The following is a 26469-nucleotide window of genomic DNA, read 5'->3' as shown; positions in this document are numbered from 1 at the left end:
CGCCAGCTTCTAGCATATTCCTCAATTAGACACTTAGGGTGAATAATTAGATCCCTAACAGTTAGAGAAAACGTTTGAGAACCATACTTTATTATTTATTCACTATTAAGATTAATTATGGTTTTATTATTTAAACAAATAAACCTATTTTTTATAAACCAAATTTATTCGGCCAGAAATATAAAAACTGAAATTAAATTCATAATATTTTTATCTCTCCTATCCCTAGGTGGTTTACCACCATTTCTCGGGTTTCTACCAAAATGAATTGTAATACAATCATTAATAGAAAACAACATAACAACTATTACAACCATTATGGTTGTATTAACTACAATTACACTTTACTATTACATATGTATTACATTCTCAGCCCTAATTATGTCATACACAGAAAATACGTGATCTATAAAGATAAAGTCTCAAAAATCAAGAATTATTCTTCCTACAACAGTAATAATTTCAACAATAGGATTAGTCTCAACATCAACCTTAATCTCATTATACTAAGGACTTAAGTTAATTAAACTAATAACCTTCAAAGTTATAATTAAAAGAATAATCTTTTAGGCATTAGTAAAATTTTACACCTCTAGAATTGCAATCTAGAATCATAATTGAATATAAGACCTAAAACATGGTAAGAGCGAATGCATCTCATAAGTAGATTTACAGTCTACCACCTAAAATTCAGCCATCTTACCGCAAAAATGATTATTCTCAACAAACCATAAGGTTATTGGTACTTTATACTTCCTATTGGAGCCTGAGCAGGAATAGTAGGAACATCAATAAGAATACTTATTCGTGCTGAACTTGGTCAACCAGGATCTTTAATTGGAGATGACCAAATTTATAATGTTATTATTACAGCCCATGCATTTGTAATAATTTTCTTTATAGTAATACCTATTATAATTGGTGGATTTGGTAATTGACTTGTACCATTAATAATTGGTGCACCAGATATAGCATTCCTACGAATAAATAGTTTTTGATTATTACCACCTTCATTAACCCTTCTTCTGACATATTCCATAGTAGATAACGGTGCTGGTACAGGATGAACAGTTTACCCACCTCTAGCAGGAGCATCTGTAGACCTAGCTATCTTCTCACTTCATTTAGCAGGTGTATCATCTATTCTTGGTGCAGTGAACTTCATTACAACAGCAATTAATATACGATCTGAAAGAATAACTTTACATCAAACACCTTTATTTGTATGATCTGTAGCTATTACAGCCCTTCTTCTTCTTCTTCTTCTTCTTCTTTCACTTTCAGTATTAGCAGGAGCTATCACTATACTATTAACAGACCAAAATTTAAATACATCATTTTTCGACCCCGCGGGAGGGGGTGACCCAATTCTATATCAACACCTATTTTGATTCTTCGGGCACCCAGAAGTTTACATTTTAATTCTACCAGGATTTGGGATTATCTCTCATATTGTATGTCAAGAAACAGGAAAAATTGAATCATTTGGAACATTAGGTATAATTTATGCTATATTATCAATTGGACTAATAGGATTTATCGTATGAGCACATCACATATTTACAGTAGGAATGGATGTTGACACACGAGCATACTTTACATCAGCAACAGTAATTATTGCTGTACCTAGAGGAATTAAGGTATTTAGATGATTATCTATACTATATGGAACTAAATTCAAGTGTAATCCACCACTATTATGAGTTTTAGGATTTATTTTTCTATTCACGATTGGTGGATTAACAGGACTAATATTAGCAAATTCATCACTTGATATTGTATTACATGATACATATTATGTAGTATCCCACTTCCATTATGTATTGTCTATAGGAGCAGTATTCGCAATTATAGGAGGTGTTATTCAATGATACCCACTATTTACAGGATTAAACATAAATAATACATGATTAAAAATCCAATTTACAATTATATTTATTGGAGTAAACTTAACATTCTTCCCTCAACACTTCTTAGGATTAGCAGGAATACCACGACGATATTCGGACTACCCAGATACATACACATCATGAAATGTAGTGTCAAGAATTGGGTCTACAATTTCTATTGTAGGAATCATTATATTTATTGTAATCATATGAGAAAGAATGGTTACAAACCGAGCAATCATATTTAGAGCTAATATAAGAAGATCAACAGAATGATTACAAAACAATCCGCCTGCAGAACACAGTTACTCAGAATTACCATTAATTTCTAGATTCTAATATGGCAGATTAGTGCAGTAGATTTAAGCTCTACAAATAAAGGTTTGACCTTTTATTAGAAAATTCATTAATGGCAACATGATCAAATTTATCCCTTCAAGATGGAGCTTCACCATTAATCGAGCAACTATCATTCTTGCATGATCATACTATGGTCGTATTATTATTAATTACAGTAATTGTAGGTTATGCCCTAAGTTATATATTATTTATTGCCTATACAAACCGAAATATACTTCATGGACACTTAATTGAAACAATCTGAACAGCATTACCAGCAATTACACTAATTTTTATTGCACTCCCATCATTACGACTATTATATTTACTTGATGATTCAGTAGATGCAATAATTACAATCAAAACCATTGGACGACAATGATACTGAAGATATGAATATTCAGACTTTATAGACGTAGAATTTGACACTTATATAACACCAGAACAAGACTTAGAAAACGACGGATTTCGACTTCTAGATGTAGATAACCGAACGATCCTACCAATAAATACGGATGTACGAGTATTAACAAGAGCATCGGACGTTCTACACTGATGAGCAGTCCCCGTGTTAGGAGTTAAAATTGATGCAACACCAGGTTGACTAAATCAAGGAACATTTACAATAAACCGACCTGGGCTGTTCTTTGGACAATGCTCAGAAATCTGTAGAGCAAACCACAGATTCATACCAATTGTAATTGAAAGAACTTCAGTAAACTTATTTATCAAGTGATTATCTAAAATAATCTAAGGAGTTAGTTAAAATATATAACATTAGAATGTCAATCTAAAATAACTAAACAATTAGTACACCTTGAAATACATCAGATGTCTGAAAGTAAGTAATGGTCTCTTAAACCAAAAAATAGTAAATTAACAACTACTTTAGATGGGGAAATTTTAATCCAAATCCCTCAAATATCCCCTCTTATATGATTCTCCCTATTCATCATATTTTCGGCTACATTAATTTTATTTAAGCAAATAAACTTTTTCTCGTTTAAGCCAAACCTTATTAAAAGAGCAGAAAAAAGAACAATTGAGATAAAAAACTTAAACCGAAAATGATAACAAACTTATTTTCAACATTTGACCCATCAACTAACATCTTCAATTTATCATTAAATTGAACTAGAACATTTTTAGGACTATTATTAATCCCATCAATGTTTTGACTTACACCATCACGGATTAATATTATTTGAAATAAACTAAACTTAACCTTACATAATGAATTTAAAACATTACTAGGACCAAAATCATTTAATGGAACAACATATTTCTTCATCTCAATTTTTATTATAATACTATTTAATAATTTTATAGGATTATTCCCTTACATCTTTACTAGAACAAGACATTTAGCATTAACATTTGCAATTGCTCTACCTATATGATTAAGATTCATGTTATTTGGATGAATTAATCATACCAATCACATATTTACACACCTTGTTCCACAAGGAACACCTCCTGCATTAATATCATTTATAGTATTAATTGAAATGATTAGAAATGTTATTCGACCAGGCACACTAGCAGTATGGCTGGCAGCAAATATAATTGCAGGACACTTACTATTAACATTACTAGGAAATACAGGACCATCCATAGCAATAAACTTAATTTCACTGCTAATTATTGGACAAATACTCCTATTAATTCTAGAATCAGCAGTAGCAATAATTCAAGCTTATGTTTTCTCAATTCTAAGAACTCTATATTCTGGAGAAGTATACTAAACCTATGTTAACAACTCACTCAAATCACCCATTCCACTTAGTAGATTATAGACCTTGACCATTAACAGGAGCAATTGGAGCAATACTCCTAGTTTCAGGATTAGCAAAATGATTCCACCTATTTAATATTAACTTATTTATAATCGGATTTGGAATTACCCTATTAACCATAATTCAATGATGACGAGATGTAGTACGAGAAGGGACATACCAAGGGCTACATACGGGATTTGTATTAATTGGATTACGATGAGTAATAATTTTATTTATTGCATCAGAAGTACTATTCTTTGTTTCATTTTTCTGAGCATTTTTTAGAAGAAGACTAGCACCTACTATTGAACTAGGAATACTATGACCTCCAATAGGAATTCAACCTTTTAATCCTATACAAATTCCATTACTTAATACAGCTATTCTTCTAGCATCAGGAGTAACAGTAACATGAGCACATCATAGTTTAATAGAATCTAATCATACTCAAGCATTACAAGGACTGTTATTTACAGTATTACTAGGACTATATTTCACTATACTTCAAGCATATGAATATTGAGAAGCACATTTCACCATTGCAGATGCAGTTTATGGGTCGACATTCTTAGTTGGAACAGGATTCCATGGTCTACATGTAATTATTGGAACAATTTTCTTATCAACATGTCTACTTCGACATTCAATAAATCAATTTTCACAAAGACACCATTTTGGATTTGAAGCAGTAGCATGATACTGACACTTTGTAGACGTGGTATGATTATTCCTATACATCTCTATTTACTGATGAGGTAGATAAATGTTTTTCTAGTATAAATACACTCCTGGAAAGGGAAAAAAGAACACATTGACACCGGTGTGTCAGACCCACCATACTTGCTCCGGACACTGCGAGAGGGCTGTACAAGCAATGATCACACGCACGGCACAGCGGACACACCAGGAACCGCGGTGTTGGCCGTCGAATGGCGCTAGCTGCGCAGCATTTGTGCACCGCCGCCGTCAGTGTCAGCCAGTTTGCCGTGGCATACGGAGCTCCATCGCAGTCTTTAACACTGGTAGCATGCCGCGACAGCGTGGACGTGAACCGTATGTGCAGTTGACGGTCTTTGAGTGAGGACGTATAGTGGGCATGCGGGAGGTCGGGTGGACGTATCGCCGAATTGCTCAACACGTGGGGCGTGAGGTCTCCACAGTACATCGATGTTGTCGCCAGTGGTCGGCAGAAGGTGCACATGCCCGTCGACCTGGGACCGGACCGCAGCGACGCATGGATGCACGCCAAGACCGTAGGATCCTACGCAGTGCCGTAGGGGACCGCACCGCCACTTCCCAGCAAATTAGGGACACTGTTGCTCCTGGGGTATCGGCGAGGACCATTCGCAACCGTCTCCATGAACCTGGGCTACAGTCCCGCACACCATTAGGCCGTCTTCCGCTCACGCCGCAACATCGTGCAGCCCGCCTCCAGTGGTGTCGCGACAGGCGTGAATGGAGGGACGAATGGAGACGTGTCGTCTTCAGCGATGAGAGTCGCTTCTGCCTTGGTGCCAATGATGTTCGTATGCGTGTTTGGCGCCGTGCAGGTGAGCGCCACAATCAGGACTGCATACGACCGAGGCACACAGGGCCAACACCTGGCATCATGGTGTGGGGAGCGATCTCCTACACTGGCCGTACACCACTGGTGATCGTCGAGGGGACACTGAATAGTGCACGGTACATCCAAACCGTCATCGAACCCATCATTCTACCATTCCTAGACCGGCAAGGGAACTTGCTGTTCCAACTGGACAATGCACGTCCGCATGTATCCCGTGCCACCCAACGTGCTCTAGAAGGTGTAAGTCAACTACCCTGGCCAGATCTCCGGATCTGTCCCCCATTGAGCATGTTTGGGACTGGATGAAGCGTCGTCTCACGCGGTCTGCACGTCCAGCACGAACGCTGGTCCAACTGAGGCGCCAGGTGGAAATGGCATGGCAAGCCGTTCCACAGGACTACATCCAGCATCTCTACGATCGTCTCCATGGGAGAATAGCAGCCTGCATTGCTGCGAAAGGTCGATATACACTGTACTAGTGCCGACATCGTGCATGCTCTGTTGCCTGTGTCTATGTGCCTGTGGTTCTGTCAGTGTGATCATGTGATGTATCTGACCCCAGGAATGTGTCAATAAAGTTTCCCCTTCCTGGGACAATGAATTCACGGTGTTCTTATTTCAATTTCCAGGAGTGTAGTACATTTGACTTCCAATCAAAAAGCTTGATATAAATCAAGGAAAACAATCCTAATTCTATCTACAAGAGTTTTTATTAGATTTATTATCCCAATAATTGTTATAACCCTTGCAACAACATTATCAAAAAAATTAATTAATGACCGAGAAAAAATATCACCATTTGAGTGTGGATTTGACCCAAAAAGATCAGCACGAATACCATTCTCACTACGATTTTTCTTAATCGCAGTAATTTTCTTAATTTTCGACGTAGAAATTGCACTAATCCTTCCAATTGTAATCATTTTCAAAACCTCAGACATTATAATCTGAACAGTATCAACAATATTTTTTATCCTAGTATTATTAGGCGGATTATACCATGAATGAAATCAAGAAGCATTACAATGAGCAGAATAAAGGGTTGTAGTTAACCATAACATTTGGGTTGCATTCAAAAAGTATTGATATAGTTAATCAACCTTAAATAGAATAAGAAGCGAAATATTGCAGTCAGTTTCGACCTGGAAGATTGGTAAATAAAATACCCTTATTCTTATTAATTGAAGCCAAAAACAGGTGCATTACTGTTAATAATACAATTGAACTATAAAGTTCCAATTAAGGAAATGTAAAGCCAATATGAAAGCTGCTAACTTTTTATATTAGCGGTTAAACTCCTTTAACATTTCAAAAATTTATATAGTTTAAATAAAACATTACATTTTCACTGTAAAAATAATATATCTATATTTATAAATACCTAAAAGTAAAAACTTCCTTAACATCTTCAGTGTCAGGCTGTAATTATAAGCTATTTAAGTAAACGAAAAATAATATCACCAAAATAAATATTCAAAAAATAAAAGTTAAAAGATAAATCTTAAAATTAGAATCATATCAAACCTGCATATAAACAATTAAATAAATAAATATTCTATATAAGCCTTGACCACCAAATAATTCACCTCAACCATAATCAAATGATTTAGATGAATAATAACCCAATTTTAAAGGAATATATCTAATAAAATTAGTTGAAAGAAAAGGCATAAACCATATAGAACCAGCAAATCTGACAAAAGAAAGCATGTTTATAGAAAATAAACTTTGAGAAAAATCAAAATTAGAAATAAGATAACCCAAATAAGCACCTAAAACAACCACAGTAATAGTTAAAAACTTTAAGTAATAAGGCAAAGAAATCACATAAGGAACAGGAAAAATTAATCAAGACAAAAGGCTACCACCAAAAACAGCAACAAATAATAAACCAGTTATACCAAACGAAATATAATAACCCCTATCATCAAAATAAAATCTAGAATAAAAATTATTATCACCAGATATTGAATAATAGAAAAGACGAAAAGAATAAGAAGCATTTAAACCAGTAGAAAAGAAATAAAGAAAAATATTAAACAATTAATTCATCTTAAACAAACTATTTCAAGAATTAAATCCTTTGAATAAAAACCTTCTAAAAAGGTATACCACATAAAGACAAACTAGAAACATTAAAACAAACTGAAGTTAAAGGTATAAAATTAACAATTGAACCCATAAAACGAATATCCTGAGAATCCTTTAAATTATGAATTATTGAACCTGCACATATAAACAATAACGCCGTAAATAAAGAATGACCTAGTAAATGAAAAAATGCAAATTTTGGATGACCTATAGCCAAAATTCTTATTATTAAACCAAGTTGTCTTAAAGTAGAAAGAGCAATAATCTTCTTTAAATCAAATTCAAAATTAGCCCCCAAACCAGCCATAAATATAGTTATACAACCAATTAAAAGTAAAAATCAACCACAATTATAAGTATCCAATATTGGTCTGAAACGAATTAATAAATGAACCACAGCAGTAACAAGAGTAGAAGTATGAACCGAAGCAGAAACAGGAGTAGGGGCTGCCATTGCAGCAGGAAGTCAAGAAGAAAAGGGAATTTGAGCTCTTTTAGTTATTGCCGCTAAAACAATTAATATAGTAATAAGCTTTATTTCAAAAGAATTAGAAATAAAATCATAATAATAAATGTAATTTCAACCACCAAAATCCAATATTCAAGCAATAGAAATTAAAATAGCAACATCACCAATACGATTAGAGAGTGCAGTTAACATACCTGCACTATAAGATTTCAAATTTTGATAATAAATAGCTAAACAATAAGAAACTAAACCCAAACCATCTCATCCTAATAAAATTCTAATCAAATTAGGGCTAATAATTAAAAAACCTATAGAAAGAATAAATATTAAAACAATAATAATAAAACGATTTATACTCTTTTCTCCTGATATATAATCCTCTCTATAATAAATAACCAAAGAAGAAATATATATAACAAAAACATGAAAATAAGAGACATTCAATCAAAAATTAAAGTCATAACAACCATAGAACCATTTAAATTAAAAAGTTCTCATTCAACAAAAACTCTATAGTCAACTATTAAATAATAAATACCCAAAATAAAAATTATAGTTCTAGAAAAAAATAAAGAAAAAGAACTCAAGAAAAAATAGAAAATAAATTCACGGCAAAGATGAAAAGATTCATATCATTGATTCCACAAAACAACATTTTTAATTAAAATTCTTAAGCAACTTAAACAAAAAGATATTCACCCTTTAAACAAAGAATATTTAAAGGCAATCAATGTAAAAGTAAAAAATGATATTCACGAAAATAACCAAGAAAACAAGTATAAATACCAGAATAATAATTACCATGCTGAGAATAAGAATACATATATAAAGTATAAACAGCTCTAAAGAAAGACAAAAAAATTAAAGCAAAAAATCTAAAAGAAGATCAAGACTATAAATCTATTTAATAATCTAAGTTCACCTACCAAATTTAGAGAAGGAGGGGCAGCCATATTAGATGATCTCAAAAGAAATCATCATAAAGCCATTCTTGGTATCAAATTAATTATACCCTTGTTAATTAATAATCTTCGTCTACCTAAACGCTCATAAATAATATTAGATAAACAAAACAATCCAGATGAACATAAACCATGACCAACCATTAAAGAAAGAGAACCTATACAACCTCACCAATTCATGGTTATTAACCCTCCAATAACAATTCTTATATGAGCAACAGAAGAATATGCCATTAAAGACTTTAAATCTATCCAACGAAAACAAATAAATCTAACAATAACCCCACCAGATAAACCTAAAGACAATAAAAAATAATTAAATTTTAAACCAAAATATATAATAACCTTCATAACGCGAAAAATACCATAACCACCTAACTTTAATAAAACACCAGCAAGAATTATTCTACCTGAAATAGGGGCCTCAACATGAGCCTTAGGAAGCCATAAATGAACCAAAAATATTGGCATCTTAACTAAAAAAGCATGAATTATAAATACATAAAATATAAAATAATAAGAACCAAAATCAACCAATAAAGGAAAATATAAAGTATTAGAAAAATCATAAACCCTAAATAAAACTAATAATAAAGGTAATCTACCAACCAAAGTATAAAAAATTAGATAAACACCAGCCTGTAAACGTTCAGGTTGATAACCTCAACCCAAAATCAAAAGCAAAGTAGGAACTAATCTAATCTCAATAAAAGTATAAAAAGAAAGAAGGCTCAATCTAGCAAACGAACAATAAAACATAATCATCAAAATTATGACTATAAAGATAAAAAAATTAGAATGATAAGAACTTAAATAAACAGAACCTCTAGCAGTAATTATTAAAGAACAAATCAAAAAACTTAGCAAAATCAAACTAAAAGAAAAATAATCAATACCAAAATAATATCTAATTATATTTAAATCAGCATATGAATAAACACTAATTATAAAAACAAAACTAGACAGAAATATTAAAGAATGAACCAACCATCAACAATTATTAAATAAACACAGAGGGATGAAAAAAATAGTTATAAATAAATACTTTAACATAAGGATAAACCAAAAGAATTAAAAAAATCATTACCATGAGAACGAATTATTGAAACTAAAATAGAAAGACCTAAAGCACCTTCACAATCAGAAAAATCCAAAAAAATAACAGGGAAAAAATTATCATAATCAAACTCAATAAGAAAAATAATAATCAATATAAATAAAGAAAGAACAATATATTCTAATCTCAAAAGAACCATTAATAAATGCGTACGTTTAGAAGAAAAAACATAAACACCAGCAAAATAAACCAATAAAGAAGTAAAGACAGAGAATATAAACATTAGTTTTAATAGTTTAAAAAAAACTCCGGTCTTGTAAACCGGAAATAAGTCCAGCCCCAGTTTTAAAACTTCAGAGGTGAAAAAGCTTCCATCATTGGTCCCCAAAACTAATGTTTTAAATAAACTAACCCCTGAAATGATTAAAATAATAATTATATCACTATCAAATGTAATAAATATTAACTTTATTAAATTAAGACACTCAATATCAATAATGCTTTTCATTATTATACAAACTTTTCTAGTTGGCCTAATAAAAGGAACAATAATGGAAAGTTATTAATTATCATATATTTTATTTTTAACGTTTCTTGGTGGTATATTAGTTCTATTTATTTATATTACGAGAATTGCATCAAACGAAATATTTCAACCTAAATCAATTACCATAATTATTACCTTAACAATATGGGTATTTATTATATCAACATTAATTATCTTAGATATATCAATATTTATAGACTTTTTCAAAAATACTGAAACTATAAATATTGATAATTCAATCAATAACAAGAAATAACGATATCTTTAGAAAAACTATATAATAGACCAACATTTATTATTACAATAATAATAATTATTTATTTATTTTTAGCACTATTAGCAGTTGTTAAATCACTAATATTAACCAGGGACCAATTCGTAAAATAAGATAATTTACTGATGAATAAACCCTTACGATTGAGACATCCTTTAATTAAAATCATTAATAACTCTTTAGTTGGTTTACCCTCACCGACAAATATTTCATTTTGATGAAATTTTGGGTCCCTACTAGGGTTATGCTTGGTAATTCAAATTGTAACTGGACTATTTTTAGCTATACATTATACATCAAATATTGATATAGCATTTAGTAGTGTAGTTCACATCTGCCGAGACGTAAATAATGGTTGAATTATTCGAACCCTGCATGCAAATGGAGCTTCTATATTTTTTATTTGTATTTATTTACATGTAGGACGAGGAATTTACTATGGATCTTACATATACATACACACCTGAATAATTGACACAGTAATTTTATTCTTAATTATAGCAACTGCATTTATAGGATATGTTTTACCTTGAGGTCAAATATCATTTTGAGGTGCGACAGTAATTACTAATTTATTATCAGCAATCCCATATTTAGGAACAGATTTAGTCCAATGAGTGTGAGGAGGGTTTGCTGTTGATAACGCAACATTAAATCGATTCTTTACATTTCATTTTGTATTACCGTTTATATTTGCTGCCATGGTGGCAATTCATTGATTTTTTCTTCACCAAACAGGGTCAAATAACCCCTTAGGACTAAATGGAGATATCGAAAAAATTCCATTTCACCCATATTTTACTTTCAAGGATTCTATTACATTTGTATTAATAACATCATTATTAATCATACTATGCTTGATTAATCCTTACCTCCTAGGAGATCCAGATAATTTTGTACCTGCTAACCCGATAGTAACCCCCGTTCATATTCAACCAGAATGATATTTCTTATTTGCATATGCAATTCTTCGATCAATTCCTAATAAGCTAGGAGGTGTTATTGCATTATTTCTATCAATTAGAATCTTAATAATTTTACCATTTTATAATAAAACACCATTCCAAGGTATTCAATTCTATCCTACTAATCAGATTTTATTTCGAAATATAGTAGTTGTTGTATGTTTATTAACTTGAATTGGTAAACGACCTGTTGAAGAATCTTATATTATAACAGGACAAATCTTAACAATTATTTACTTCACATACTTCTTAATTAATGTCCATGTTGCAAACGCATGAGATAAACTAATTAAGGAATAATAAGTTAATTAGCTTAGGAAAAGCATATGTTTTGAAAACATAAAACTAGAAGTTAAACTCTTCTATTAACTTTTCTTAAAAAATTTCACTAAATAAATGAGATAAATAAAATCTTTAAACCAACAAAGAAAATAAAAAAATTCAAAGATAAAGGTAAAAAACGTTTTCAAGCTAAGTACATTAACTTGTCATAACGAAAACGTGGCAATGTACCCCGAACTCAAATAAAACCGAAAGATATAACAGCAAGCTTAATAAAAAATATAAAAGAATAAAAATCACCGCCTAAAAAAATTAAAGCTAATAATATTCTTATAAAAACAATTTTAGTATACTCAGCTAAAAAAATTTAAGTAAAACCTCCTGCACCATATTCAATATTAAAACATGAAACTAACACAGATTCGCCCTCGGCAAAATCAAAAGGGGTTCGGTTAGTTTCAGCTAAACAAGAAGCAAAACAAGCTAAAGCTAAAGGAAAAGAAATAATAATAAATCAACAATAAAGCTGATAATTTATAAAATCAAACATGTTAAAACTACCAATTAAAATAATTAAAGATAATAAAATTAAAGCTAAACTAACTTCATATGAAATTGTTTGAGCAACAGACCGAAGAGAACCTAATAAAGAATAATTTGAATTAGAAGACCAACCAGCAATTATAACAGTATAAACATCTAATCTAGTACAACATAAAAAACAAAAATCCATAAGAAAAAGAACTCATATAAGTTAAATAAGGAAAAATTACTGAAACAGCTAAGGAAATTATTAAATTTAAAACAGGAGAAAAATAATAAAGTAAATAATTAGATATAATAGAAATTGGCTGCTCCTTACAAATTAACTTAATAGCATCACTAAAAGGTTGAGGAATTCTTACAAATCCTACTTTATTTGGACCTTTTCGAATTTGAATATAACCTAAAACCTTACACTCTAAAAAAGTTAAAAAAGCAACACTAATTAAAACACAAATAACTAATAAAAGAAAATTCAAAATAAACATAAATAAATCATAAAGAATCAATACTAATTGTGGAAAAAATCTACATAAATGAATTCTAAATTCAACACATTAATCTGTCAAAATAGTAATCTAATTAATATCAATCAATATAATAAAAAATATTTCAATCATATGGTCCTTTCGTACTAATATGAATTAATAATCTTAGGATAGAAACCGACCTGGCTCACACCGGTCTGAACTCAGATCATGTAAGAATTTAAAGGTTGAACAGACCTAATTAATGGGCTCTAGCACCCAAAATTTTTCTTAATCCAACATCAAGGTCACAATCTGCTTTGTCAATATGAGCTCTCAAAAACAATTACGCTGTTATCCCTAAGGTAACTTAATCTTATGATCATAAATTATGGATCAAAACAACAAAAATAAATAAATGATATAATAATGAAGAGTTTATTTATTCTTCATGTCACCCCAGCAAAACATCATAATTAAATATAGAAAGACAAACAAAAAACTATATAAAAGTAAAATGTTAAGCTGTATATGGTCTTCTCGTCCTAAAGAAAAATCTAAGCCTTTTGACTCAAAAGTTAAATTCAAAAATTTATTAAGAGACAGTTGATTTCTCATCAAGCCATTCATTCCAGCCACTAATTAAGAGACTAATGATTATGCTACCTTTGCACGGTCAAAATACCGCGGCTCTTTAAAAATCTGCTCAGTGAGCAGGCCAGACCTCAAAGTATTTTCAAGAGGACATGTTTTTGATAAACATGTGGAAATCAATTTTGCCTAGTTCCTTATAATAAATTTACAAGGTAAAAATTTTATACAAATAAATATACTAATTCTATCATTATTACAAAAATTTTAAAATTAAATTAATAATCCTAATAAAACACCTAAATATTTATAAAATAAAAAAAATTAAAGAACTAAAACGTAATCTTTAAGATAGCAGGTTTAAAGCTTACTATTATACTTCATAAAATAAATTATAGGTTATTAACTTCAAAGCTTATCCCTTAAAGAATAAATAAGTTAATATTTAATAATAAAAAAAATTAAATAAAACAATTAACTTTAAAAAATTAAATTTTTTCTTAAAAAACTAGATATCTTGGGAAACGATTAACATCTCATTTTTATAAATAATTTAATAATAATTATGATACATTAACTATAAATTATTTATAAATCAATCCAAATCGAGACAAGTAACGTAAATACCAAAATTTTGATAAACCCTGATACAAAAGGTACAATAAAAAAAATGTATTATTAAACATTTAAAATAATATTTCATAAAACACTTACATTAACAATAAACTATAATCTAAAAAATCAATTCTACAAAATATACTAAGACAAAATTCGACAAAATTATTTTTATTAAATAATTAAATAAACAAAAAACAAATATAATAAAATTAATAATCAAGACATCCTGATTTGCACAGAGAAATTTTCAGTGTAAGTGAAACACTTTACTAATAAGTTATATCTTGAAACTCTTACTAGATACACTTTCCAGTACATCTGCTATGTTACAACTTATCTCAACTAAATTGAAGCTACCTTAAAATAATAAAATAAAATAATCAATAATGAGAGCTACGGGCGATGTGTACACACCTCAGAGCCAATATCAGTTAAATTAAATAAATTAAATTACTATCAAATCCACCTTCGTTAATAGTATTTCACCATCAAATTCGTTATAAACAAAAATCTATTGTAACCCACCTCCGCTTAACTATAAGCTGCACCTTGACCTGAAATACTTTATAATTATAAACCTTGAGAATTATAACTCTAAAAAGATTCTCTCATAACGGAGATATACAAACAAATAAATTAAGTAAAGTAAATCGTGTACTATCAATCACGGGGTAGGTTCCTCTGAACGGAATGAGATACCGCCAAATTCTTTGGGTTTAAAGACCTTATCTAATAGTACCCTGGTAAATATAATTAACATTTAAAATAATAGGGTATCTAATCCTAGCTTATTATTTAAATTTCACAGATTCATAAAAAGACCTACAAATAAATTTTAACATTTCACCTTACAAATTTATATTTCAACCCTAAAAATATAAACAACTGTTTTAACCAATAATATTCACAAGTATCAATTGTATAACCGCGGCTGCTGGCACGGATTATGCCGATACTAAATCAATTGCTAAATCCAAAATCACTTGATAATTAAATCAAATTACTGCAAAAAGAATATTTAGTTTAACAAAACTTACATTTAATATAAAGAAAAAGTGAATAAACAAGCAAGAATAAAACTTTTGGAAACAAAATAAGAAATTTTAAAATTTATAAAATTAAGAAAAAGTAAAAGATTCAAATATTTAAAGAAAAAAAAGAAAAAAATCACAAACATTGACAAAAAAAAAAAGAAACCCGGCCTCATATGACCACAACAACTTCTCTATTATATATAAATAAAGATTAAAATGGAACATGTATACAGATAAATGTATTATATTCTTTATAAATTAATCTTTCTTTTCACTAATAATAAAGAAAGATTAAATAATATAAGAAATATATTTTATACAATTATGTAATTTAATGTAATATGTTATTAATATAAAATTAAGTTTATATTAAATTAACTTAAATATTTGTTAGTTAAATAATCTAATTATAGATAAGATAATTTTATAATTATATTATTATAATTATTATAATTAATATAATTATTTATATTATAATAATAATTTATATTTAATATAATTAATTATATTTATTATATCCTATTAAAATAATATTTAATATTAAATTACTTATTATTATATAACTTATAATAAAATAACCTATTTTAAGCTAAAAACATAAGTAGCTATAATCCAAGGTAAATAAATGTATTAAAATAATCATTTAATAATAATAAAATAACATTATAGTTATTTAAAATTAAATTAATTAAATGAAGTATATTAATATAAATTATATATATATAATTTGAATATATATATAGATATATATATATATATATATTCAAATTATCAAAACCGATATAAATTTATTAGAAATAACCAAAATAATACATAAACAAATTTTTTAAAAAAACTTTTAATTTATATCTTAAATATAAATGAAGTGCTTGATTAAAGGGTTACCTTGATAGTGTAAATTAAGTAAGTAAAAATTACCTTCATTAAAAATTACTTAACACAGAATTAAAATCTCTCCTTTAGTATCAAAAACTAATGTGCATCATACACCTTAATGTAAAAAGATGTCTGAAAGTAAGTAATGGTCTCTTAAACCAAAAAATAGTAAATTAACGACTACTTCTGATGGGGAAATTTTAATCCAAATCCCTCAAATATCCCCTCTTATATGATTCTCCCTATTCATCATATTTTCGGCTACATTAATTTTATTTAATCAAATAAACTTTTTCTCATTTAAGCCAAACCTTATTAAAAGAGCAGAAAAAAGAACAATTGAGATAAAAACTTAAACTGAAAATGATAACAAACTTACATTCAACATTTGACCCATCAACTAACATCTTCAATTTATCATTAAATTGAACTAGAACATTTTTAGGACTATTATTAATCCCATCAATGTTTTGACTTACATCATCATGGATTAATATTATTTGAAATAAACTTAACTTAACCTTACATAATGAATTTGAAACATTACTAGGTCCAAAATCATTTAATGTAACAACATTTATCTTCATCTCAAATTTTATTATAATACTATTTAATAATTTTATAGGATTATTCCCTTACATCTTTACTAGAACAAGACATTTAGCATTAACATTTGCAATCGCTCTACCTATATGATTAAGATTCATGTTATTTGGATGAATTAATCATACCAATCACATATTTACACACCTTGTTCCACAAGGAACACCTCCTGCATTAATATCATTTACAGTATTAATTGAAACGATTAGAAATGTTATTAAACCAGGCACACTAGCAGTACGGCTGGCAGCAAATATAATTGCAGGACACTTACTATTAACATTACTAGGAAATACAGGACCATCCATAGCAATAAACTTAATTTCACTGCTAATTATTGGACAAATACTCCTATTAATTCTAGAATCAGCAGTAGCAATAATTCAAGCTTATGTTTTCTCAATTCTAAGAACTCTATATTCTAGAGAAGTATACTAAACCTATGTTAACAACTCACTCAAATCACCCATTCCACTTAGTAGATTATAGACCTAGACCATTAACAGGAGCAATTGGAGCAATACTCCTAGTTTCAGGATTAGCAAAATGATTCCACCTATTTAATATTAACTTATTTATAATCGGATTTGGAATTACCCTATTAACCATAATTCAATGATGACGAGATGTAGTACGAGAAGGGACATACCAAGAGCTACATACGGGATTTCTGTCAATTGGATTACGATGAGGAATAATTTTATTTATTGCATCAGAAGTACTATTCTTTGTTTCATTTTTCTGAGCATTTTTAGAAGAAGACTAGCACCTACTATTGAACTAGGAATACTATGACCTCCAATAGGAATTCAACCTTTTAATCCTATACAAATTCCATTACTTAATACAGCTATTCTTCTAGCATCAGGAGTAACAGTAACATGAGCACATCATAGTTTAATAGAATACTCAAGCATTACAAGGACTATTCTTTACAGTATTACTAGGACTATATTTCACTATACTTCAAGCATATGAATATTGAGAAGCATCTTTCACCATTGCAGACGCAGTTTATGGGTCGTCATTCTTTGTTGCAACAGGATTCCATTGTCTACATGTAATTATTGGAACAATTTTCTTATCAACATGTCTACTTCGACATTCAATAAATCAATTTTCACCAAGACACCACTTTGGATTTAAAGCAGCAGCATGATACTGACACTTTGTAGATGTGGTATGATTATTCCTATACATCTCTATTTACTGATGAGGTAGTATAAATAGTACATTTGACTTCCAATCAAAAAGCTTGATATAAATCGAGAAAAACAATCCTAATTCTATCTACAAGAATTTTTATTAGATTTATTATCCCAATAATTGTTATAACCCTTGCAACAACATTATCAAAAAAATTAATTAATGACCGAGAATGAAGATCACCATTTGAGTGTGGATTTGACCCAAAAAGATCAGCACGAATGCCATTCTCACTACGATTTTTCTTAATCGCAGTAATTTTCTTAATTTTCGATGTAGAAATTGCACTAATCCTTCCAATTGTAATCATTTTCAAAACCTCAGACATTATCATCTGAACAGTATCAACAATATTTTTTATCCTAGTATTATTAGGGGGATTATACCATTAATGAAATCAAGGAGCATTACAATGATCAGAATAAAGGGTTGTTGTTAACCATAACATTTGGGTTGCATTTAAAAAGTATTGATATAGTCAATCAACCTTAAATAGAATAAGAAGCGAAATATTGCAGTCAGTTTCGACCTGGAAGATTGGTAAATAAAGTACCCTTATTCTTATTAATTGAAGCCAAAAAGAGGCGTATTATTATTATTAATTATTATTATTAATTATTATTAATAATATAAATGAACTATAAAGTTCTAATTAAGGAAATGTAAAGCCAATATGAAAGCTGCTAACTTTTTATATTAGCGGTTAAACTCCGTTAACATTTCTAAAATTTATATAGTTTAAATAAAACATTACATTTTCACTGTAAAAATAATATATCTATATTTATAAATACCTAAAAGTAAAAATACTTCCTTAACATCTTCAGTGTCAGGCTGTAATTATAAGCTATTTAAGTAAACGAAAAATAATATCACCAAAATAAATATTCAAAAAATAAAAGTAAAAAGATAAATCTTAAAATTAGAATCATATCAACCCTGCATATAACCAATTAAATAAATAAATATTCTATATAAGCCTTGACCACCAAATCATTCACCTCAACCATAATCAAATGATTTAGATGAATAATAACCCACTTTTAAAGGAATATATCTAATAAATTTAGTTGAAAGAAAAGGCATAAACCATATAGAACCAGCAAATCTGACAAAAGAAATCATGTTTATAGAAAATAAATTTTGAGAAAAATCAAAATTAGAAATAAGATAACCCAAATAAGCACCTAAAACAACTACAGTAATAGTTAATAACTTTAAATAAAAAGGCAAAGAAATCACCAAAAACAGCAACAAATAATAAACCAATTATACCAAAGGAAATATAATAACCTCTATCATACAAAATAAAATCTAGATTAAAAATTGTTATCACCAGATATTGAATAATAGAAAAGACGAAAAGAATAAGATGCAGTTAAACCATTAGAAAAGAAATAAAGAAAAAAATTAAACAATTAATTCATCTTAAACAAACTATATCAAGAATTAAATCCTTTGAATAAAAACCTGCTAAAAAAGGTATACCACATAAAGACAAACTAGAAACATCAAAAAAACTGAAGTTAAAGGTATAAAATTAACAATTGAACCCATAAAACGAATATCCTGAGAATGCTTTAAATTATGAATTATTGAACCTGCACATATAAACAATAACGCCTTAAATAAAGCATGAGCTAGTAAATGAAAAAATGCAAGTTTTGGTTAACCAATAGCCAAAATTCGTATTATTAAACCAAGTTGTCTTAAAGTAGAAAGAGCAATAATCTTCTTCAAATCAAATTCAAAATTAGCCCCCAAACCAGCCATTAATATAGTTATACAACCAATTAAAAGTAAAAATCAACCACAATTATAAGTGACCAATATTGGTCTGAAACGAATTAATAAATAAACCCCAGCAGTAACAAGAGTAGAAGAATGAACTAAAGCAGAAGCAGGAGTTGGGGCTGCCATTGCAGCAGGAAGTCAAAAAGAAAAGGGAATTTGAGCTCTTTTAGTTATTGCCGCTAAAACAATAGTAATAAGCTTTAATTCAAAAGAATCAGAAATAAAATCATAATAATAAATGTAATTTCAACCACCAAAATTCAATATTCAAGCAATAGAAATTAAAATAGCAACATCACCAATACGATTAGAGAGTACAGTTAACATACCTGCACTATAAGATTTCACATTTTGATAATAAAAAACTAAACAATAAGAAACTAAACCCAAACCATCTCATCCTAATAAAATTCTAATCAAATTAGGGCTAATAATTAAAAAACCTATAGAAAGAATAAATGTTAAAACAATAATAATAAAACGATTTATACTCTTTTCTCCTGATATATAATCCTCTCTATAATAAATAACCAAAGAAGAAATATATATAACAAAAGACATGAAAATAAGAGACATTCAATCAAAAATTGAAGTCATAACAACCATAGAACCATTTAAATTAAGAAGTTCTCATTCAACAAAAACATTATAATCAATTATTAAATAATAAATACCCAAAATAAAGATTATAGTTCTAGAAAAAAATAAAGAAAAAGAACTCAAAGAACAAATAGAAAATAAATTCATGGCAAAGATGAAAAGATTCATATCATTGGTTCCACAAAACAACATTTTTAATTAAAATACTTAAGCAACTTAAACAAAAGAATATTCACCCTTTAAACAAAGAATATTTAAAGGCAATCAATGTAAAAGTAAAAGATGATATTCACGAAAATAACCAAGAGAACAAGTATAAATACCAGAATAATAATTACCATGCTGAGAATAAGAATACATATATAAAGTATAAACAGCTCTAAAGAAAGACAAAAAAATTAAAGCAAAAAATCTAAAAAAAGATCAAGACATAATTCTATTTAATAATCTAAGTTCACCTACCAAATTTAGAGAAGGAGGGGCAGCCATATTAGATGATCTCAAAAGAAATCATCATAAAGCCATTCTTGGTATCAAATTAATTATACCCTTGTTAATTAATAATCTTCGTCTACCTAAATGCTCATAAATAATATTAGATAAACAAAGCTGTCCAGAAGAACATAAACCATGACCAACCATCAAAGAAAGAGAACCTATACAACCTCACCAATTCATGGTTATTAACCCTCCAATAACCATTCTTATATGAGCAACAGAAGAATATGCAATTAAAGACTTTAAATCTATCTGACGAAAACAAATAAATCTAACAATAACCCCGCCAGATAAACCTAAAGACAATCAAAAATAATTAAATTTTAAACCAAAATATATAATAACCTTCATAACACGAAAAATACCATAACCACCTGTCTTTAATAAAAAAACCAGCAAGAATTATTCTGCCTGAAATAGGGGCCTCAACATGAGCCTTAGGAAGCCATAAATGAACCAAAAATATTGGCATCTTAACTAAAAAAGCAAGAATTATAAATACATAAAATATAAAATAATAAGAACCAAAATCAACCAATACAGAAAAATATAAAGTATTAGAAAAATCATAAACCCTAAATAAAACTAATAATAAAGGTAATCTAGCAACCAAAGTATAAAAAATTAAATAAACACCAGCCTGTAAACGTTCAGGTTGATAACCTCAACCCAAGATCAAAAGCAAAGTAGGAACTAATCTAGCCTAAATAATATATAAAAAGAAAGAAGGCTCAATCTGGCATACGAACAATAAAGCATAATCATCAAAATTAAGACTATAAAGATAAAAAAATTAGAATGATAAGAACTTAAATAAACAGAACCTCTAGCAGTAATTATTACAGAACAAATCCAAAAACATAGCAAAATCAAAGTAAAAGAAAAATAATCAGTACCAAAATAATATCTAACTATATTTAAATCAGCATATGAATAAACACAATTTATAAAAACAAAACTAGACAGAAATATTAAAGAATGAACCAACCATCAACAATTATTAACTAAACACAGAGGGATCAAAAAAATAGTTATAAATACTTTAACATAAGGATAAAGCAAATGAATTAAAAAACTCATTACCATGAGAACGAATTATTGAAACTAAAATAGAAAGACCTAAAGGACCTTCACAAACACAAAAAACCAAAAAAATAACAAGAAAAAAATAATCATAATCAAACTCAATAAGAAAAATAATAATCAATAGAAATAAAGAAAGAACAATATATTCTAATCTCAAAAGAACCATTAATAAATGCTTACGTTTAGAAGAAAAAACATAAACACCAGCAAAATAAACCAATAAAGAAGTAAGGACAGAGAATATAAACATTAGTTTTAATAGTTTAAAAAAAACGCCGGTCTTGTAAACCGGAAATAAGTCCAGCCCCCAGTTTTAAAACTTCAGAGGTGAAGAAGCTTCCATCATTGTCCCCAAAACCAATATTTTAAATAAACTAACCCCTGAAATGATTAAAATAATAATTATATCACTATCAAACGTAATAAATATTAATTTTAGTAAATTAAGACACCCAATATCAATAATGCTTTTCATTATTATACAAACTTTTCTAGTTGGCCTAATAACAGGAACAATAATGGAAAGTTATTAATTATCATATATTTTATTTTTAACGTTTCTTGGTGGTATATTAGTTCTATTTATTTATATTACGATAATTGCATCAAACGAAATATTTCAACCTAAATCAATTACCATAATTATTACCTTAACAATATGGGTATTTATTATATCAACATTAATTATCTTAGATATATTAATATTTATAGACTTTTACAAAGATACTGAGACTATAAATATTGATAATTCAATCAATTATCAAGAAATAACAATATCTTTAGAAAAACTATATAATAGACCAACATTTATTATTACAATAATAATAATTATTTATTTATTTTTAACACTATTAGCAGTTGTTAAAATCACTAATATTAACCAGGGACCAATTCGTAAAATAAGATTAATTACTAATGAATAAACCCTTACGATTAAGACATCGTTTAATTAAAATCATTAATAACTCTTTAGTTGATTCACCTGCTCCAACAAATATTTCATTTTGATGAAATTTTGGGTCCCTACTAGGGTTATGCTTGGTAATTCAAATTGTAACTGGACAATTTTTAGCTATACATTATACATCAAATATTGAAATAGCATTTAGTAGTGTAGTTCACATCTGCCGAGACGTAAATAATGGCTGAATTATTCGAACCCTGCATGCAAATGGAGCTTCTATATTTTTAATTTGTATTTATTTACATCTAGGATGAGGAATTTACTATGGATCTTACATATACATACACACCAGAATAATTGGCACAGTAATTTTATTCTTAGTTATAGCAACTGCATTTATAGGATACGTTTTACCTTGAGGTCAAATATAATTTTGAGGTGCGACAGTGATTACTAATTCATTATCAGCAATCCCATATTTAGGAGCAGATTTAGTCCAATGAGTGTGAGGAGGGTTTGCTGTTGATAACGCAACATTAAATCGATTCTTTACATTTCATTTTGTATTACCGTTTATAATTGCTGCCATGGCGGCAATTCATTTATTTTTTCTTCACCAAACAGGGTCAAATAACCCCTTAGGACTAAATGGAGATATCGAAAAAATTCCATTTCACCCATATTTTACTTTCAAGGATTCTATTACAATTGTATTAATAACATCATTATTAATCATACTATGCTTGATTAATCCTTACCTCCTAGGAGATCCAGATAATTTTGTACCTGCTAACCCGTTAGTAACCCCCGTTCATATTCAACCAGAATGATATTTCTTATTTGCATATGCAATTCTTCGATTAATTCCTAATAAGCTAGGAGGTGTTATTGCATTATTTCTATCAATTAGAATCTTAATAATTTTACCATTTTATAATAAAACACCATTCCGAGGTATTCAATTCTATCCTATTAATCAGATTTTATTTCGAATTATAGTAGTTGTTGTATGTTTATTAACTAGAATTGGTAAACGACCTGTTGAAGAATCTTATATTATAACAGGACAAATCTTAACAATTATTTACTTCACATACTTCTTAATTAATGTCCATGTTGCAAACGCATGAGATAAACTAATTAAGGAATAATAAGTTAATTAGCTTAGGAAAAGCATATGTTTTGAAAACATAAAACTAGAAGTTAAACTCTTCTATTAACTTTTCTTAAAAAAATTACACTAAATAAATGAGATAAATAAAATCTATAAACCAACAAAGAAAATGAAAAAATTCAAAGATAAAGGTAAAAAACTTTTTCAAGCTAAGTACACTAACTTATCATAACAAAAACGTGGCTATGTACCCCGAACTCAAATAAAACCAAAAGATATAACAGCAAGCTTAATAAAAAATATAAAAGAATAAAAATCACCGCCTAAAAAAATTAAAGCTAATAATATTCTTATAAAAACAATTCTAGTATACTCAGCTAAAAAAATTAAAGTAAAACCTCCTGCACCATATTCAATATTATAACCTGAAATTAACTCAGATTCGCCATCGGCAAAATCAAAAGGGGTTCGGTTAGTTTCAGCTAAACAAGAAGCAAAACAAGCTAAAGCTAAAGGAAAAGAAATAATAATAAATCAACAATAACGCTAATAATTTATAAAATCAAACATGTTAAAACTACCAATTAAAATAATTAAAGATAATAAAATTAAAGCTAAACTAACTTCATATGAAATTGTTTGAGCAACAGACCGAAGAGAACCTAATAAAGAAAAATTTGAATTAGAAGACCAACCAGCAATTATAACAGTATAAACACCTAATCTAGTACAACATATAAAAAAACAAAAATCCATAAGAAAAAGAACACATATAAGTTAAATAAGGAAAAATTACTCAAACAGCTAACGAAATTATTAAATTAAAAACAGGAGAAAAATTATAAAGTAAATAATTAGATATAATAGGAATTGGATGCTCCTTACAAATTAACTTAATAGCATCACTAAAAGGTTGAGGAATTCCTACAAATCCTACTTTATTTGGACCTTTTCGAATTTGAATATAACCTAAAACCTTACGCTCTAATAAAGTTAAAAAAGCAACACTAATTAAAACACAAATAACTAATAAAAGAAAATTCAAAATAAACATAAATAAATCATAAAGTATCAATACTATTTGTAGAAAAAATCTACATAAATGAATTCTAAATTCAACACATTAATCTGTCAAAATAGTAATCTAATTAATATTAATCAATATAATAAAAAATATTTCAATCATATGGTCCTTTCGTACTAATATGAATTAATAATCTTAGGATAGAAACCGACCTGGCTCACGCCGGTCTGAACTCAGATCGTGTAAGAATTTAAAGGTCGAACAGACCTAATTAATGGGCTCCTGCACCCAAAATTTTTCCTAATCCAACATCGAGGTCGCAATCTGCTTTGTCAATATAAGCTCTCAAAAACAATTACGCTGTTATCCCTAAGGTAACTTAATCTTATGATCATAAATTATGGATCAAAACAAGAAACATAAATAAATGATATAATAATGAAGAGTTTATTTATTCTTCATGTCACCCCAACAAAACTTCAATATTAAATATAGAAAGACAAACAAAAAACTATATAAAAGTAAAATGTTAAGCTGTATAGGGTCTTCTCGTCCTAAAGAAGAATCTAAGCCTTTTGACTCAAAAGTTAAATTCAAAAATTTATTAAGAGACAGTTGATTTCTCATCAAGCCATTCATTCCAGCCACTAATTAAGAGACTAATGATTATGCTACCTTTGCACAGTCAAAATACCGTGGCTCTTTAAAAATCTGCTCTGTGAGCAGGCCAGACCTCAAAGTATTTTCAAGAGGACATGTTTTTGATAAACAGGCAGAAATCAATTTTGCCTAGTTCCTTATAATAAATTTACAAGGTAAAAATTTGTTTTGTGGTATCAATGATATGTATCTTTTCATCTTAGGCCGTGAATTTATTTTCTATTTGTTCTTTGAGTTCTTTTTCTTTATTTTTTTCTAGAACTATAATTTTTATTTTGGGTATTTATTATTTAATAATTGATTACAGAGTTTTTGTTGAATGAGAACTTTTTAATTTAAATGGTTCTATGGTTGATATGACTTTAATTTTTGATTGAATGTCTCTTATTTTCATATATTTTTTTATATATATTTCTTCATTGGTTATTTATTATAGAGAGGATTATATATCGGGAGAAAAGAGTATAAATCGTTTTATTATTATTGTTTTAACATTTATTCTTTCTATAGGTTTTTTAATTATTAGCCCTAATTTGATTAGAATTTTATTAGGATGAGATGGTTTGGGTTTAGTTTCTTATTGCTTAGTTATTTATTATCAAAATGTGAAATCTTATAGTGCAGGTATGTT

General features: G+C 28.6%; 1 long non-coding RNA gene across 1 annotated transcript; it reads left to right on the top strand.

Annotated features, from left to right (window-relative positions):
* The first annotated feature begins 13380 nt into the window (after positions 1 to 13380).
* LOC126184892 (uncharacterized) lies at positions 13381 to 25873 on the top strand. Its single transcript, XR_007536901.1, has 2 exons — positions 13381 to 13477; positions 25435 to 25873. It is a non-coding gene; the product is annotated as an uncharacterized LOC126184892 (long non-coding RNA).
* Positions 25874 to 26469: the final 596 nt, after the last annotated feature.

Source organism: Schistocerca cancellata, chromosome 4 (genome assembly GCF_023864275.1).
Source record: "Schistocerca cancellata isolate TAMUIC-IGC-003103 chromosome 4, iqSchCanc2.1, whole genome shotgun sequence".
NCBI lineage: Eukaryota > Metazoa > Arthropoda > Insecta > Orthoptera > Acrididae > Schistocerca > Schistocerca cancellata.
The sequence above is the reverse complement of the archived record's forward strand: the minus strand, read 5'-3'. Positions and strand labels throughout refer to the sequence as shown.